The sequence below is a fragment of the Palaemon carinicauda genome, chromosome 27, assembly GCF_036898095.1.
Source record: "Palaemon carinicauda isolate YSFRI2023 chromosome 27, ASM3689809v2, whole genome shotgun sequence".
In the NCBI taxonomy this organism is placed as follows: Eukaryota; Metazoa; Arthropoda; class Malacostraca; order Decapoda; family Palaemonidae; genus Palaemon; species Palaemon carinicauda.
This window is the reverse complement of record NC_090751.1, coordinates 27352210-27369899: the sequence shown is the minus strand read 5'-3', so window position 1 is coordinate 27369899 and position 17690 is coordinate 27352210.

Sequence of the window (17690 nt, the reverse complement as noted above, 5' to 3'; positions counted from 1 at the left end):
CCTTGATATTGAAATTGATGGGATTATTTTAATTGCTACCCACTAGATATGGCTTTCTTACCTTTAATCTTCAAACCAATAGGGCACATTACTGATTTAAATCAAACTTTTCAATGTTCAGTAAAAATTATATCTGGAAGGAAGGTGTTTTATACTGTGCTTTTAGCAAGCAGTTCCATAATGCCTCCAAACTGTGCTTTTAGCAAGCAGTTCCATAATGCCTCCAAACTGTGCTTTTAGCAAGCAGTTCCATAATGCTTCCAAATAGTTGTACAAGTTTTGGTATGATTGGTATCTACCTTGTTCCAAATGGACTTCCTCAGGAGTTATCAATTTTCAAAGAGATTTTCAGTTGCCTAGCTTAAGATCCTAGGTGAAATAAAGCCATCAAAAAGTTATTTTTATTATGGTATTTATAAGGAACGTGTAAAAACTGGTTTTAGAAAAATTAATCTAAATTTCAATGTTTCACAAAAACCATTTTGTTGAAGGAACTCTTCATAAATGTACAAAATCAGTAGGTCCTGCCTGAACATTCAGACCACATGCCCTGGCCGTGCCAGGGCTTCACTAATTCTGCTTGTTACTATGCTACACTATACAGTTGTGCCTCTGGTCTTTCTTTGCTTGCAGGCAGCGCTGTCGTCAGGACGGGTTAAAGTTTATAAATGTTATAATTGACTGTTATGCTCCTTTGGAATTTCCTAGGGTTAGGGTGTAGTCCCAACAAAAAGAAGTGATCCTTATCACTTAGTCCCTGGAGGGGGAATAATTAGTATTTAAATGTCATTGGGTCTGATAGTGTTGCCAGCTATTCTGACACCTTCAAGTCTTGACTTCTCTAGTTGTCCAATGCAGTACTTGTTGGATGAAGGCTGTATAGGGAGGAACAATAAAGTTCTCCTTCCCGAAAGATCCTGTAGTCTTGTCTATGAGTGGGCTTGCTCTCGCAGATTTAGAAAGGTATGCTTTCTGTTAATGCATGCACCTGCAAGCAATGTGCAAGAGCATGCAGGAGCATTTAGACTGGATGGTAATTCACCGATTAAAGGGTTGCTTCGTGCATAGGGTTGCTTCGTACATGCAACTTTCTATCAGAAAACCCTGCCCCTCTAGACTTTGCTCAGCGTGGTCCTGATGTGCCCATGTTTGACAATAGCAAGCCTGTGAGACACATTGTCACTGTCAGCTTCACGTGACCCTATGGAGATAATTCCTTGTCTCCCAAATGAATGTATGTGATTGTTTAATATTCATAAAGCTAGCGGTTGATAGGAAGGCTCATTTGAAGCACTAGCCTTGGCACACATTGCACATAACTAGTAAAAAAAAAACGGTATGGCCCTCGGCCCATTTTAATGACTTACTGCAGGAGAGGAACACTTTAAAGAGAGGAAGACTTTGATATAAAGGAGTCTCAAAGATTACTAGATCCTCCTCTGATTCAGAGGCGCGCACTCTTTAAAGCTCTAGGTTTTTCCTATATGGTTGAGGCAGGACTTTCTACAACATGACTGATGTCAGGAGTGAAAGCCCTTTTCACTAGATAACTCGCCCTCTGATGCATAGGTCTAGATCCCAGAGGTTAATTTCCTTTGACTACTGCACTGTTGCCAATTTCAGTTTTTGATTACACGAGTGTAATGAACTTTTGGTTGTATAGTGTTAAGATAAGTCCACCTCCAAATAGAGCAGACATGAACGCTTTTTCTTCACGTAGGGGAGACTTTTATAGGAGAGTGGAAAGCCAGTCATCTGGCTGAAAATTTTGCCCTGTGATTCACAGCGGAGCTTAGGGTAGGTTGAGATGAAAATACCAGAGGTCGACATGTGCAATAAGTTGGCGAGTGAGGAACCCGACCATATCTAGGTTAATGAACTCGACACCAAAGGTCGACTTCATATGCAACAAGTCGGTGCGTGAGGAACCCCCTGACTATATCTAGGTTAATGTACAGTATAACCACACATTTTTTGTACAGACAAATGCAACCCAACACCCCCTCGCTAGGAGATGGGGTACGTGATACTTTATATTCATATAGTAGGAAATGTGGTAACTTGCAAAATAGGGTTTGACTTCAGTTAATGGGAGTCAGCTAGCAGGAATCTGATGCAGTACCCCAAGAGCAGGGAAGATGAAGGGCCAGTCATTCTATTACATTTGCCCCAGACTAAAACCTTAACCTCTGCCCTCAACCAACTGGTAATTGTTCTTTAAGGAGCTAAGTCAGCTAGGTTTATGATCTGTCTGATCCATGAGGGACAGGGTTTATTTTCTTCTTTACCAATTTTCCTCGTTACCCTGCTTGTGGGAGAGCTGCTCTTGTGTGCTTGAGGTAGCCCCTCACAGAACATGGTAACAGTTGACCCGTGTCTTTGGTTACTCCCCGTAGAATCGCAATCCAGAAGGGCATGAACCTAGTATCCGCTATTGCCAGACTTTGTCTTGGTTGAAAAATTCAGGGGCGAAACTTAAGTAAAGACCCTTCTAGATGAAGGGCAAATGCATGGCCTGCAGAGTTACAATTTTGTTGTATGGGTAACAATCATGAGTGTAGATCACATCATAGACGAGGAAACAAACCATCAAAGTGCCTGTAACCATTGATGAGCAACTGGATGGTTGCCGGTGCCTGACTATTGTTAGACAACTGTGACTGCACTCGGCCGGACATCTGGCCCAAGTCATAAGTTCGCCTACCTGTGCTGGACTATTTGATCTGTAACTGTTAAAAAGCAAAAGAAATGTAGGCAAATCAGTGTCCGCCCTGCATTGGCCTCTCATTTAGAAAGGCCTTAAAGTGGCCCCATTGTCTTTAATGGACAATTTCATAGTAGGTTGGCCTAGGCACCAGCCACCAGCCACCTGTTAAGATACTAATGCTAGTGTGTTATTGGGTCCCTTGACTGGCCACAGTACAACATTTGATCCCCCTCTCTGGTTAAGGCTCATTTTTCCTTTGCCTACTCATATTGAATATTCTGGCCACCTCTCTCTGTATTCTCCTGTCCTCATATGCCTGACAGTACTAGGATTACTATACAATTGTTCTAAAATCAAGGGGTGATTACTGCACTGTCATTATTTAATGGCTACTTTACTTTTGGCAAGGGTAGAAGCTCTCTAGGTGGACACAAAACAAAATCTTGTTCTTGGGTAAGTGCCATAGCCTCTGTACCATAGTCTAACATTGTCTTGGGGTAGAGTTCTCTTTCTTAAGGGAACACCACTGGGGCACACTATCTATTATATTTCTCTTATTTTGAAGTTTTTATAGTTGATGTATGAAAATTATTTTAATCTCGCTGTTCTTAAAATATTTTATTTTATTTGTTCATTACTTCTGAGTTTTGTTTCCTTTCTTCACTCGGCTGTTTTTCCCTGTCGGGGACCTTGGGGCTTAGAGCATAATGCTTTCCCAACTAGGGTTGTAGCTTAGCAAGTAATTAGAGATCATGTAACTCACTGGCTCTCTTTGCAGAGCCAGGGCAATAAGGAGAATCTTTAAGGTTGTCACAATCTGACTCGACAGTTCATAGGGAATTTCTTTCTAAGAATGGAGGACTTTGACCACATTCCGAGGAGGGGATCTCATTTATGGTCAAGTGCAAATAACTCTAAGATTAGTATAAGCATAGCTTCGTATAAGCATAAATAATTCTGCCGAAGAGGAAATATGAACCCATTTCAGTCTAAAAGAACTGGGTAAAGGCTATGTGATAGCCTTTAACCACTGAGCCTGAGCAGTTTTTCCTCTGAGATAAAACCCACTGGGCAATTGGGTATAGTGGATCAGTGGAGAGACTACGTCTGACATCAACCACAAAAGATTGCCCACTTCGCCTGGTAGACTGCGATAGAGGCCTGCTTGAGGTATCTAGACATCCTTTTTGCCACTGGTCTTGAAAATCCTCTCAGAATATGCTGGATAACCCCCAGGCGTAAAGTTGTATGGATGCAACTGCCCTGTGGCATATCTAAGTACTTGGTTGGTAGTCATGCAGTGGGGGACACTCGGAACCTCAGTCATTGATGGGTTGGTATGAAGATCTTGCCTTATTGAGTCTCCAGATCAAGCAAAATGGGGAAAACTTGTTTATTATGTCCCTTGGATGTTAGAAGACTTAAATGCTTGTCCGTGGGTCTGTTACTGGAAAGCAGTACTGTACATTGACAGTTTGTGATTGAGACAACCCAAACAGGTTTAGCAGGCAAAACCTAAAGGTAGGACTTTTCGTTACTATCCGAGGATCCAAAGCCCGTTCGGAACCAATTATTATCAGTGTCTTCCTGTTCGGGTTGTCTGCTAGGGTGATCTCTTTGCCCGGAATGAACAGAGCTGAAAGTGAGACATGGCAGATGAGACCTGCCAGATGGCAGAGCTGTTGTAAGAAGGTACCTCCCTGTGTCAGTATGACACTATGGTCATGTTGGTGCTCATCAACACTACTGAATGACATGAAAGAGTGTTGAAGGGCTAGAAAGCTTGCCTTCAACAAAAGGTTATATGGTATTACTGATCAGGGTGGTATTAATGATCGGGATTGGATCATAGTTAGGAGGCCGTGTGCTGTAGCAGGCAGGCCTCCACCCTAATTTTGATACTTCTGTGAATAGAGACAGTAAATGGAAGACTGGAAAGCTCCTCTACTAAAAACCTGTGAGTATTGGCTCTCTGATCAGCGTTGTCTATTGACAAAACTAAAATGGAAGTATACTGAGGATCTACAGACATGACACTGTTCTTTCTTTTAACTTGAGCCCCTGACAGTAGTGCACTACTGTAGGTATTGCTTTTATACAAAATAGCATTTTCTTTAACCATGTATTTTATCATTTTAGAGTTGTACAAACTTAATTTATGTTAAGCATGCTTTATTGGGTTTTTCTATTCCAGGTAAATAAACAAAAGCTTGATCTGATCAGTGCCAAACGTCGCCAACGTGTCCTACTGGGGAAAAATGCTAAAAATTCCATTACTTTCTGGGCTTTGTCTGCAAAGAGCATCAAATCCTGGCTGGGAGAAAGAAGGTTGGAGTCTTGCATCGATTAAATTAGTCTCTTGTGCACTAAATCCTATTGGAACACTTTTCCAGGGGATCACTGTACCAAGACCTTAGGCCTTCAGTTGCCACTGGAATGACCGTATGTGGAGGCTTATTGTTGGAGACTGTTCCAAGGACGCCAGGCATCACAACAGACCGGCACTGATGGGCTTGCAGAAAATTGCACAGGAGAAAGGATCAGAGACCAGTTTCTTGAACCTTTTCAATCTTGCTCGATGAGATGAGTCATCTTGTCAGGTAATGATATCCATTCCCAGATGTACCAGGTCCTTTTTGTACTGCAGGATGGTGTGAAATTTTCAGCCCCAAGTGATATTCAACTTGAAGCATGTCTCTGTGTAAGAGAAGGGCCTCAACTGGATTCTGCCAGATAATGCAGTAGACAATTGCATGGCTCAGGCTGTAACAAGAGCGAACACTTATGAGCATTTGTTACTATTGATATCTTAGGACACCGCTGTCTATGTCGAAGGACACCACTGGAAATCACTACAGTTTCTGCAGATGTTACAAAGTTCTCAACTTACAAGCCCTCAACTTACAAGCAGCTTCTTGGAACTCTAAGTATAAAATTTTGCCAGATCATATACTTGCAGAGTTAATAAACAATGGCACTATAAATGGGATAAATTTTCTTAATGTATATGAGAATCTTAGTGTATATGAATCTTCAATTATCTATGTTATTTCAAGATTGTGAGAGTGCCTTCTCTTACTTTCAATTCACATTTGAAGGACAAGAGTTTGAAAACAAAGTAGTTTAAATATCATGAAAATTGTAACTTTTGTAACTTGCAGATTTTGTATTCTCGATAAATAATATTAACCCATACTGGTAAATAAAATTTTGATTTATATATATATAAAATTTTTATTAAACAAGATTGAAAAAATTGAAGCTATTATTGTTGAAGCATTGTCAATAGTAAAATGTACAGTATAGTTTCTGGAAGATGTTTGGGGCCAACAACAATTGTCCTCTTACTGTGAATGTTGAGTTATTCTTGAAAGGTAGATGTTGTGGACCCTTTTGCTGTGAATGCTGAGTTATTCTTGAAAGGTAGTGGTTGTGGTCACTTTTGCTGTGAATGCCGAGTTATTCTTGAAAGGTAGATGTTGTGGACCCTTTTGCTGTGAATGCCGAGTTATTCTTGAAAGGTAGATGTTGTGGACCCTTTTGCTGTGAATGCTGAGTTATTCTTGAAAGTTAGATGTTGTGGACCCTTTTGCTGTGAATGCCGAGTTATTCTTGAAAGGTAGATGTTGTGGACCCTTTTGCTGTGAATGCCGAGTTATTCTTGAAAGTTAGATGTTGTGGACCCTTTTGCTGTGAATGCTTAGTTATTCTTGAAAGTTAGATGTTGTGGACGCTCTTGCTGTGAATGCCAAGTTATTCTTGAAAGTTAGATGTTGTGGACGCTCTTGCTGTGAATGCCAAGTTATTCTTGAAAGGTAGATGTTGTGAACCCTGTTGCTGTGAATGCCGAGTTATTCTTGAAAAGTAGATGTTGTGGACCCTTTTGCTGTGAATGCAGAGTGATTCTTGAAAGGTAGATGTAGTAAACTTCCAAGATGTTCCGTAGAGACATGACAGGAAATTAAGATTGGATACTTCTGGTAACAATTTATATCAAAATGGTCATGTGGTATAAGGCCTGTAACATGAGAACAGATTTGTTAGAAGCCATTCTTATAAAGGAATTGTGGTCAGTGACAAAAATATTATTTATATAAGAGTTTGAACATATTTGAACTGAAGAAAACAGTTGACTTAAAACCAGATCAAATAAAATACTCTTAAGATATATTACAGTAAAATTATTAAAAACTCCAAGATATATTACAGTAAAATTATTAAAAACTAAGATGAGTGAGAGAGGGGGTTTACAAGAGAGGAAGTGAGGAGAGCACTAGATGAAACTAGAGCAAATTTGATATCTCATTGGCCCACCTCAAAGAGATACATCAAAATTAACCAGCTAAAAATAATTAACGAGGAATAAGCGACATTCTTTACTTGTAGCTCAGTTTCTTTCAGATTTAAGTAAAAATGTTAAAACCAATGCTTCTGCCATTCTATGTACAAGACTAGTCAAAAGTAGAGAAGTGCAATAAACTAAAATTCAATAAACTTTATACTACTTTCTGACCTAATTGTAACAATTAGGGGATTCAAGGTTATGAAGCTTCTTCACCTGTGGTGGATAACAGGGGAAGGTGGCCTGTGGCACCCTAGCAGTACCAGCTAAACTCGGTTGAGTCCCTCGTTGGTCTGGGAGGAATGTAGAGGGATAGGTTCCTTTTTTTCATTTGTTTGATGTCTGCTACCCTGCAAAATTGGGGTAAGTGCCTTGGTATAAGTGTAACCTTAAGTCCTGTAAAATTACTACAAGGCAAATTTGATAACTCATTGGCACCTCATAGAGATACATCAAATTAACCAGCTAAAACGAATCAACTCGAGGAGTAAGTGCCATTCTTTGCTTGAAGTTTTAAGTAAATGTGTTAAAACCAATGATTCTGCATTCTATGTACAAAAGACTAATCAAAAGTAGAGACGTGCAATAACTAAACTTCAATAAATTTTATCCTACTTTCTGACCTAATTGTAACAAATTATCCCTCAAATGTATGCAACATCTGAAACTGTCTACCCACTCCATACTACATGTGGTTATTTTAATTGCTAAATTGTTTACAGGCCGTTACAAAATATAGTATTTGGAAAAACATAAAAATCAGATTTTCCTGCAATGATTCAGCCAAATCTACCTTTGTTTTAATGCAAGGATGTATTTAATCTCAATGATGAAACAAATGATAATACAGTAATGCTAAACTTTACAATTAGTCCTAACCAAAATCCTTGCCTTTTGCCTAGTACTATCCCATATCTAAATGTTTCAGTTGTAGTTTAGGCGCACAGTTTTAAGTTGTCGATACCTGTTTTTTTAATTCTTACCTAAAAGCGTTCAAGCAAACATAGCAAGTGGAGAAAACAGTATGGGAGAATAAATGACACATAGCTGAAGAGACTCACGTAGACTAATGGCTAGAGTTAACTTCCATTCTATACAATTATGGCTTACGCTGATGAAATGGGCACAAATTTAAAGTCTAGGTTATGATTAAGTTTAATTAAATTTATTGGGAGAAATAAAATTCTCCATATAGCTACATCCAAACTTTAGATTCCCTAAAATTTCACTTTACCTCTTTGATTAAGAGATTACCGATATGAAAATAAAATATACAGTACCATAATATGTACTGCCAGCCACCCTATTGAAAATTGGAATAAGTATCTACAAAATGTTAAAAGTATTTCTAAATCCTGGCAGCTTGTATCTTACTACAGTATTTGTTTACTAAAGTCATAATGCCACCTGAATTTTGTAGAAATATAGCAAGATCTTAAGTAATGACAAAATTAAATGGCTACAGAAAAAAAAAAAAAAAAAAAAAAGACTGGATTTTACCCATTTGAACATCAACTTAAAGTTAATAAACCCCCCCCCCCCAAGTTTCTTAATGAAGGAATACCTCTGCACAGCTATAGCCTGGTGAGGACACAAGCACAGGCTCCTCCAGCCCCTGCAATGACGACTCCAAGGGGTTATCTTCAACTTTTCCATTTTAATGTCCGCTGCTCAAGCTGTAAATATAGAAAAGAACTTAGTTTTTATGCACAAATACTCAAATGAAGCGAAATTCTTCAAATAAACATTAGCAAAAACACCCACTTCTCATTAAACCTTAAAGACGATTCACAGTGATGTCAACAGTTATGAAGTCTTTATAATCTAAATGCTCAGAATAATCTTTCAATTCATTTAAAAATTAGAATTTAAAAAAAATGGCAACTAAAATAAACTCATACCTTTTTTAAACTGTTCAAAGATCAACACCACCACTAGTAACTTCACAGTCCAGACGCTGTAAGCTATCAATGTCCGAGATACTGGTTGGCTTTATCCTTTGAGGTATATTGTTATTACTGGCTATCTCTTTACCTACTGTTTTTCAAACATCACAGAAAATTGGGGTTCACTACTATTCAAAATGCAGATTGTCATTGACCGTTACTGGAATTTTGGTAAGATGAGCTCTGACTACATCTTCCGAGTCTGTACCACAACGTGCAAGTAGTTGATCTCTTCCACACCGGTCTGATGCTAAAGATCTCGCTCCCTCTTTCTTTCATACCATAGAGTGTGGGCAAGTAGTAACCATTCTTATGGTGCCCGATGGAGAGATTACCACAACGTGCACCACCTTAATCTCCTACGCGATAGTTAATTGATTAACCCTCAGCTCTGCAATATTTAGAATCTGTAGGACACAAGTTTCAATGCAGACCACCTCTTGGCCCCTAAATTATAAATTCCCAGCATTCGTAAGATGAACATCTGATGTTTTCAAAAGACATTAGGACTGGCCCACCAAAAATGCCAAGCATACATTTGGCAATCTATCAGCCATACCCAACACACTGTTGTATAACATAAGGAAAAAGCCTTTAAGAATAGTATTGGCTTATCAGATTAGGGATGGAGATACTCCAAATAGACTAAAAACATGAGGTCTGTATAATCCACATTCCTATACCATTTATATGGCCTCAATATCACAACCTTGGAAAAAGGGCATCTTTAGTGATTGGCGATTTCAGTAGTCAACACTGAATGGGGCTACAACCACAATAGCAGATTGACACTGGTGAAGACTGGGTTCTTAAGACCCTAAACATTCTTCATAGTGAATAAAAAAACTTATGAGCACAAGATGGAAGAAAGGATTAACCCTGACCTAGCATTTGTGTCTTGTAACTAACTAATCTTTGAAAAATCAGTCTGACCAAATTCCAAAATCCCAACACAGACCTTATGCTGTTAATATCGGACCAGTTATCAGAGCTAGAGTCTAAAACCTAAACCAAGATTCAACTTCTAGAAAGCAGTGTGAATGTTTCATGAAAGAGCTGGATGACAAGATAACATCAAACCAGAACCAGAGAACAATGTACTTTTCAAGGAAACATTCCAAGACGAAGCAGAAATATCATCCTCCTATGTATCACAGACCAAAGTAGAGATCCACAATGATTATATAAAGGTGCACAGTTCAGACTCAATTGGCCAACATACCATCAAAATAGGAGAGCTTTTGTTGGCCTCTGTTCCCAACGAGAAAGCTAGCAAGAACTGATAAACAGTAGATTGACTCAACGTTAAGAAAGCATGGAAAACAATCCGTAAACTCTGACAAGAACACCTAAACAAGAGTAGCTGCAGTTACACCCAACGCAGTAGCAAAATCTATCTACCATGGCATTTTCACCAAGTTTCGAAGGTAACCAATGTCAAAAATAAAAAAGGGGATTTTTCTTTTCGTCATTCCTCCCTGCCTGGCGAGTCTGGTCGGTACTGCTAGGCTGCCCGAGTCTGGTCGGTACTGCTAGGCTGCCCGAGTCTGGTCGGTACTGCTAGGCTGCCCGAGTCTGGTCGGTACTGCTAGGCTGCCCGAGTCTGGTCGGTACTGCTAGGCTGCCCGAGTCTGGTCGGTACTGCTAGGGTGCAACAACCCACCGCCTTCAGTTATCCACCACAATTCAACCTTCACGTGTACTCCACTACTGCCGCTACCTAAGCGGACACTAAGGTGACCAGAGGTCGCAGCAGGGCTTTCCTAAGCTGTGTCTTAATCTCAATCCTTTCATTCCTATTTCTAGCCCATTCTTTCGCCTCTTACTTCTATCACCAACGGCTTCCTTCACTCCATCTATCCACTTGAACCTTGCCCTTTCTCCTTGTACTTATCCCATCAACTCTGCATTCATCACATTCATCATCAGATTGGCATTTACCTTTTACTCCAAGGCCAAACCCACCTCAAGGATTTGTATCCACTCTAGCTGGTAATTAACTTCTTACTCATTGTCACTACTTAGTTCCTAACCCTATTCACTCTAATCACTCTAAATCATAGACTCCTTTAAGGAAGGACTGGAACGTCAGGACCTCAGGGTTTTTAACTTGAGTCTGAAAGATTAACTTGAGTTTGGACTAAAATGACTTCTAGAAGGGCTAGAAACACGTTCTCTAGATCAAAATGGGGGTTTTTGAGGATGGTGAGTTCAATAGTAACATTTTCAACACCACCTGGGGTCATCTTCAAGGTCTAAAGGTCATTTATCAAGGTCAAATTTGTGAATTTTGGTCATTTTTGCTCGTTTTTTTGTGTATAACTCATAAATGGTGAGAGATAGCGGATTATAATATGAGGCAAGTCTGCAGAGCTGTCCGAATTTAATATATATTGTCATATATCGTCCTTCAAGAAAGGACTGGAACGACCCCTGATCGGGGTTTTTAACGAGTCTGAAGGATTAACTTGAGTCCTGGACTAAAATGACTTCTAAGAAGGGCTAGAAACACGTTCCGAGTCAAAATGGGGGTTTTTGAGGACAGTTCAATAGTGACATTTTCAACACCACCTGGGGTCATCTTCAAGGTCAAAAGGTCATATTTCCAAGTCAAAATAGTGAATTTTGGTCAATTTTACTAGTTTTATTTCTTATTTTAGTGTTTCATTGTTTTAGGGCTTGTTTGGAATGTTTGAGTAATACAATATTTGACAATATATATTAAATTTGGACAGAACTACAGACTTGCCTCTTATTATAATCAGCCATCCCTCACCATTTATGAGTTACACACAAAAAACTAGCAAAAATGACCAAAATTCACAAATTTGACCTTGATAAATTAACTTTAGACCTTGAAGATGACCCCAGGTGGTGTTGAAAATGTTACTATTGAACTCGCCATCCTCAAAAACCCCCATTTTGATCCAGAGAACATGTTTCTAGCCCTTCTAGAAGTAATTTTAGTCCAGACTCAAGTTAAAAACCCCAAGCAGGGGACATTCCAGTCCTTCCTTAAAGGAGTCTACGCTCTAAATGTATCAACCATACTCCTCAGACACCATCTCTGATACATTCAATTCTGGGTAAAATTAGTTCCAACCAAGGTAAAATTAATTCCAACCGAACTGATCAGATATGAAAATTCATATTTTCTAGTTTATTTATTGTATCTTCAACAAATTTGACCTTTATTCCCACTGCAAATTAGAAGTTCTACCGTTAAGGAACCCAACACTTTCCTGATGAACTCAAGTGGGAACCTAGAACTTTGGGTGTGGGAAAACAGACAATGTGATCAAATAAACCTTTCGAGATCTGTAAAAGGCCACAGAACTGTCAAACCCACCTAACCTAACCCCTGGTTCCAAAGTTACAGACCTAACTGCGGACAAGGCCGCCTGCCCAGACCCCCTTCCCCGGTCACAGACTCCTTCCCAGGACACAAACTAAAAGTAAATCACAAGTAAATCACTATTATTATTATTAATATTACTACTATCCAAGCTACAACCCTAATTGGAAAAGCAAGATGCTATAAGCCCAGGGGCTCCAATAGGGAAAAATAGCCCAGTGAGGAAAGGAAATAAGGAAATAAATAACTGAAGAGAACAAATTAACAATAAATCATTCTAAAAAAAGTAATGTCAAAAGAGATATATCATATATAAACTATTAACAACGTCAACAACAAATATGTCATATATAAACTATAAAAAGACTCATGTCCACCTGATCAACAAAAAAGCATTTGCTCCAACTTTGAACTTTTGAAGTTCTACTGATTCAACAACCCGATTAGGAAGATCATTCCACAACTTGGTAACAGCTGGAATAAAACTTCTAGAGTACTGCATAGTATTGAGTCTTATGATGGAGAAGGCCTGGCTATTAGAATTAACTGCCTGCCCAGTATTATGAACAGGATAGAATTGTCCAGGGAGATCTGAATGTAAAGGATGGTCAGAGTTATGAAAAATCTTATGCAACATGCATAATGAACTAATTGATCGACTGTGCCAGAGATTAATATCTAGAAAAGGAAAAAGAAATTTAATAGACCGTAAGTTTCTGTCCAACAAATTAAGATGAGAATCAGCAGCTGAAGACCAGACAGGAGAAAAATACTCAAAACAAGGTAGAATAAAAGAATTTAAACACTTCAGAATAGATTGATCACCAAATATCTTAAAAGACTCTCAATAAGTCAATTTTTTGTGCAATTGAAGAAGACAGACCTTATATGTTTCTCAAAAGTAAATTTGCTGTCAAGAATCACACCTAAAATTTTGAAAGAGTCATACAAATGATAAAGTATATCGCAAATCCTAACCAGAATTGCACTTGGGACAACACTTGGGTAGCACTGAATGTTCATGCAGAAGCCTATTTACCACTTCTGGAGTTACATGGTAATGTCCATGAAACCGGCCGATAATGTTAAAATACTTAGAACCACCACTGCAAGTCTGCACAACCGAATTATTTGACAAACATGGTTTTGAAGAGGATGTGAAAAATCCAAAATTGCAGTTAATTGGATAATCTTGAACTAAAAGAACCAATCATGTTCCAGCATTTTTACTGTACCTATATATCATAACCAAACACAAAGGACAATCAGACATTTTTACCCACAATGCATTAAATAACAAAATACCATCGTGAGAAAAACTAACATAGCAGCATAAGTACATCCTTTGGTTAATGCGGCAAATATTTCCGTAACCTTTAATATACAGAAGAATTTAGTAACTTTCAAACTAATCATCTCTAGCATAAATAAGAAAGATATCAGAATTTTGTTATAACTGGTAACAATACCCAATTTTGTCAGTCACTTTCATTCCCCACAAATCTGATCCATATTTCTAAGTTGGTACAATCACAAATACAAAACTAGACGTTCATTCTTAACCCCCTCCATTCTTTACCACTCCCCTTCTATACCCAACACTTCACTTTACATCTGCGTCCACCCTACTATTTTCAGCAACAACACCCAAGTAATTGAACTGATCCTCGGCTAACTCTCCCTTCGGCTAACTCTCCCTTCGGCTAACTCTCCCTTCGGCTAACTCTCCCTTCGGCTAACTCTCCCTTCGGCTAACTCTCCCTTCGGCTAACTCTCCCTTCGGCTAACTCTCCCTTCGGCTAACTCTCCCTTCGGCTAACTCTCCCTTCGGCTAACTCTCCCTTCGGCTAACTCTCCCTTCGGCTAACTCTCCCTTCGGCTAACTCTCCCTTCGGCTAACTCAATGGAAAACCATATAATGAACGAGGATATCAAAAGAATGAAGAACAAAATTAAACATACACCATTCAAGAAAATGATTAAACCATCCACTATTGAACTCCAAGATGCCATATAAACCCCTTGAACCTGGAAAAACTGCTGGCTTGGACAACATTACATTATAAATACTGCAGCTTGCCAGCAAGACTAAAATGATGGGTATTGACAACTCAGCATGAACATTCCAGATTGCACAACTGAAGAGCAGTAATTCCCAAAAGCTTTTTGCCAATCTCTTCCTCCTCTTCTAGTAGAAACTGTATGAATGGAAGATGGCCCTCATAGCTCTCACAACAACAACAGACACCAGATTATGATGGCTTTAGGAAAAGGTCCTACTGCTCCCAGGTACTTATCAGCATTCTGTATAATGAGGATGGCTTTGGGCTTGGGAAAGTAAAGGATAGTTTTTGTTGACCAAACAGTAGCCTATGTAACTAAACCCCAGGTTGTTGCTTTCGAAACTTCCAAGTTATCTAAACTCATGCATTGTGCATATCATCCAGCCACTGCTGAGTAACACTGTTGAAATATACATACATACACCAAAGGCACTTCCCCCAATTTTGGGGGGTAGCCGACATCAACAAGAAACTAAACAAAAAAGGGGACCTCTACTCTACGTTCCTCCAGCCTAACCAGGGACTCGGCCGAGTTCAGCTGGTACTGCTAGGGTGCCACAGCCCAACCTTCCACATTTCCACCACAAATGAAGCTTCATACTGTTGAGTCCCCTACTGCTGCTACCTCCGTGGTCATGTAAGGCACCGGAGGAAGCAGCAGGGCCTACCGGAACTGCGTCACAATCGCTCGCCATTCATTCCTATTTCTAGCACGCTCTCTTGCCTCTCTCATATCTATCCTCCTATCTCCCAGAGCTTTCTTCACACCATCCATCCACCCAAACCTTGGCCTTCCTCTTGTACTTCTCCCATCAACTCTTGCATTCATCACCTTCTTTAGCAGACAGCCATTCTCCATTCTCTCAACATGGCCAAACCAGAGAGCATAGCATTATAGATAAACTCCCCCACAGGGGTGTGTGTTGGCCCCACGTTTTTCACCAAATACCAATGACCAACCAGTTTGGGGTTTATCTATTTTTATATATGCAGATGGTCCGTGCCTAGATTAATTTACTACCAATGAGGATTGATTATTAGATACTTTAAGCTTTTAATGATACAAGCAAAACTTGCCACTACCAGGCAAGAGGGAGTTTAAAATCTCATGGAATGATATGAAATTTTGGAATGATACCTTCTCAGTCTTTTTAAGCATCACATTTAGACCTAACACTACCTTTGGAAGAATGTAATTAAAGTAGCTACCAGAAATATCCTCCTTGGCAATTTTTAAGCCAATTCAAATTAGAGGAAAAATCCTAAAACCCTATGGCAAACTACGACTACTAGACTACACAGCCAAATATTGCTCACCAGTCAGGAAAAGGTCAGTCATTCCCATAAGCTGACACTGAACTCTTGCAGGTAACAATTACTGGTGCTTCAAGAGCAAAACCCTATCCAGTACCCTATAGGTTTGGAAGGTATTGCAACACCTTGCAGCCCATTCAAATATCCTAAAATATGAAGTGAGAAAAGAAATGCACCCACTCTTTGATCACCAGGTGGTTAGACAATGACAAATTCTGCAATATAATCAACACAAGCCTCTACCCCATGGAGTCAGCAACTTGTTGCCCAAAATGCTGAATGCATAAACCACTGCCCACCTGGTAAAGCCAACCAGAGCCCATGCAAGTCTTTCCCATGGAACACGTATCTAATAAGAATTGGATTACCCTTACTCAACCATGAGCCAAGAGTTTGAAAGACTGGGAAAACCTTTAGTGGCATCTCAGCCCTCTGCAGAGTCCTGTGTCCATGTGGACATTGCATCCGGGCAATGGATCACATACTTTGGGGGGTGTGAACACAAATTGTAGAGCTTTGGATGTAAAAAACTTTAATCAGGTCCCATTGCAGTGAATACAATGTTGGTGCATCAAGATTTTTTACTACGAGACAGTAGAGTACAGGTCTTTAGTAATTTTGATTAGCGTATTGTCCCACAATGGTTTTAATACCATTAGACAGCTGATTAAGTAACGAAGCCAGTACAGTAATATGAAAATTTTAAAAAACATTTGATAGTTCAGACAGACACTGGTTGCATTTTTCACTATATTACGACTGCATGCTAATGCTTTGTAGTTTTCTGGCTTCTCAAACTTATCATTATTCATTCAGGGAGGCAAGGGGGTGCCTTTCCCTGGGATTTCGCTCGGGGTACACCAATTGTCTGATGTGATTTACCCACCTGGGGAGTGGGAGCATGAACCACGAGAGAGTTACCTTAGTAATAGTTAGTTTCCTACCTTATGATCCAAACAGATATTTTGTTAAGTTATTTATCTTCATATTGATATGCATGCAAGGGAACACTGATGTCTATTGTGCTCATGCCGGAGATCTTTGTGTACCCGTGTACCTTCGATCATGAACGTGACAATATGGACATTCCACGGCAGCAGGGCTGTTAAAACTTCTGCAACCTAGTGGTTTCAAGAACCTGCAGGAGCTTTATGCTGAAGGGGAACACTCAATCCCAAGGGCAGGCCACAGCATACCCATGTCTTGGTCCTTGGGAGTATTATTATTCAATACAGCAATGGGAGAACTAAGGCGAGAAGCAAGGGGAGTATTGCCTTCACTAGAGGAAGGCAAACCATTCCAAGGGAAGGGCGTGGGTTCCCACATTTTTTCCTCTGACTGACTAAAGTGTGCATCAGTCTTCTAACCTAAAACAGAGAGGAAGGAGGGAACTAACCTGAAACACAGGAAGGAGAGAACAGAGCTTCTTAGGCATCAGCTCAGGCATACCAGAGTCCTTAGAATCTCTTAGCCTACTTCCACTTTTTGCAAACTTACCACTACCCCAGAGGCCACTCTGGTACATTCACCACAGGGTTATCTAAAGACCGACCACGCCCCCTACAATGGCTACAAACAAGAAAATTTATGGCTTCCTCATATACTGGCCATACCCTTTGATGAGTTTCCCAGGATGCAGCCACAAGTATGACAGAAGCAGATATCAATCAAGCCAATAGCAAAATCCCAAAGGAAATGCAGGTTTATCAGAAAATCTAAACTGATCAGTGACCAAAGTCAAAGTGAAGGTAGCACTACCTGTCGAGTAGGCTGGGCTTGCCCGACACCTGGCAGCCAGCTGCGTTTACATCTTAAAAAGTGTTTTATATTCAAGTTTTGTCCACTGGAGTTCTCTTATTTGAAGGTTGAAAGTTTGCATTACGTATAGGAACAAGTTAAATTCATTTACTTCATATTTTTGTTCTTCAACCCCTCTTGAAATAAAGGAAATAAAAAGCTCAAG